Here is a 2,515-nt window from a genome sequence, read left to right as displayed (position 1 = left end):
GCAACATGTGCAGCCTGTTGTGTACTATGGGAGGATGTGACTCACCAGCCTGGGGATTTCAGTTATGCAAAGCAGGTTTTACAGGATGAGTAGGAGCTAGTCAGGGAAAGAAACTAACTAGCATCAGAAGTGGCATTCATTTCTGCACACAGTCAGTTATTCTTAGACCTTTGCTGAGTGCCTCCTCTTCTAGCCCTCCTCATAGCATTCTTATGAGATAAATAATTTCTTCATTATCTCCAATGTCTAGAAGCCACATAATCTTTTAGTGACTTAAATGTGAAGTTTCATATCTGTTTGAGGAGCAGAAGCACGATTTTTTAGTTCCCCGTGATCCTTACCTATCATAGTTCTTTGACCCACACAGTCTTGGCTCCCGACCATGATTCTACATCAATGGATGTCTTCTTTCGTATCTGGGAGCCTTCCTCACTCTCCTGCTGTTCCTCCCTTGCTCTTTGCCTTACATGTTTACACTGACCTCACCTTTCATTCTCTAGAGCTAAACAGCCACAAGCAAGCTGTGCTCTTTAAGAAAATATGACTGAAAGCCTACAGATAGCAACTGTGATTGCAACACAGGAAACAGTATGGGAGATGACAATGTAATAGGACACAGATATCAGATACTGGGATGAGGGGTAGTTGTCTAGGGGTTTGGCTGAGATTCTTCCATGTGAATGACAATAGACTATATGTCCCAGAAAGAGATACTCAGAAGGGAGTTGGAAACGACAGAGTGTGAGACACTGCTGATACTATGACAGCTAGAGATCTGAGGCAAGGATGCCAACCAAGCAAGCTAGCCACAGGCAGGAGAGTGAAAGTGGGGACTCAAAGGGTCTCCATTATAAAATTACAGAGTAACTAGGAATGAATGTAGACATAACAGCCATGGAGAGAAGGGAACAATATGGCAAACTGTTAGGACAAACACCTTCAACCTAGGGGATGGGGAGAGTGACAGAGGTGGGACATTTTATAGACTCTTGGACCCTTCCCCTTCTGACTCCTCCTCCTCCTCTGTGATTTGTCCTGCTTTGGGTATCCCCAACTTGAATAGGCTCCTTTCTCTGCAATATCATGAGGAGAGGGGACAACTCAGGAGCAAGTAGTAGTCCTTTCTTCCTTTCTCTCTCTCTCTCTCTTTCTCTTTCTCTTTCTCTTTCTTTCCTTCTTTTCTTCATTTTGGATGAACCAATGAAATTACTGGAGTTACTACAAGATTATAAATGAGGGGTTTCTTTATTTTTTTCATTTCAAAAAGCATCTATAACATCTTTATTATTTTTTATTACTTCTTCACATTTTGAGATTATAACACAATTACATCATTTCTTTCTTCCCTTTCCTCCCTCCAAACCCTCCTAAAACTCCTCTTTGTTCTATTTCTAATTCATGGCTGCTTTTTTTCATTAAGTGTTGTTACATGCATACATATATACATATATATGTCCACATATATGTATATGTATGTATATACACACATATATACATATATGTATGTATATATATATGTGTGTATACACACGCACACACACACACACATATATATACATATACATATATGTATGTGTACACACACACACACACACACACACACACACGTATAGTCTTAAATATGACCAGCTTGGTCTATATGATGTTACCTGGACGTGTGTTTTCAGAGATGACCATTTGGCATTGCATAACTAGTTGGTGTGGAGAAGTCTCTATCTCCTGCTCTCAGGATTCCTTACTTACCTGCAGTTCTTTGAGTAGGGTTGAAGCCTTCTGCCTACCCCAACTTTCCTGTCACTTTAGCATGCCTATTGTTGTTACCCTTGTTTGACTCATGTTCATTCATGTTGGTAAGGGTTTATGGGTATTGTTTTTATCATTACTGAGAGACACAGTCTCACAGCAAACTCCTTGACATGTCTCTTATAATGTCTCCACCCCTTCTTCTTCAATATGAGCCTTAGCAGGGGGTGTCACTGGGTTCACAACTCTGCATTGTGATCTGTTGTGTTTTTCTGAAATAGTTTCTGTCTTGTAAATAGTTTCTGTCTTGTAAAGAGAAGCTTCCTTAGTGACGGGTGAAGACTATTTGTATCTGTGGATATAAGGGCATGGTTTTAGAATGTAGTTAGGACTACATTGGTTTAGTAAAGTGGAGGTTGTAGGTTCTTCTTCAAGATCCATGACTTCGCTGGCCCTGGATAGTTGGCTACTTTTCCAGTACCAGACGTGATTTTCCTCTGTTGAATGGTCTTAGATTTGGTTAATGAGCTGTGGATTAGGGCCAAGCATGTGTGCCACTACTGCAGTCTTAGGGTTGTTGTGCCGTACTGGTCCCTGGTGTGCTTCATAGGCATGATAACTGGCTAGGACTGTAGGGCTATTGATTGTTTCCCTCTTTTGTAAGCTAGGATGGCACCTCAAGTCCCATGAGAGCTAGTTTTTGGGAGGAGGTTTTCATGTCAATCCCAGATCAGGAGTCTCTATGCCCTGTGTCTAAATTGCATGATGTCTT

The sequence above is a fragment of the Mus caroli genome, chromosome 4, assembly GCF_900094665.2.
Source record: "Mus caroli chromosome 4, CAROLI_EIJ_v1.1, whole genome shotgun sequence".
NCBI classification, from domain to species: domain Eukaryota; kingdom Metazoa; phylum Chordata; class Mammalia; order Rodentia; family Muridae; genus Mus; species Mus caroli.
Note: the sequence above shows the minus strand (reverse complement) of the source record.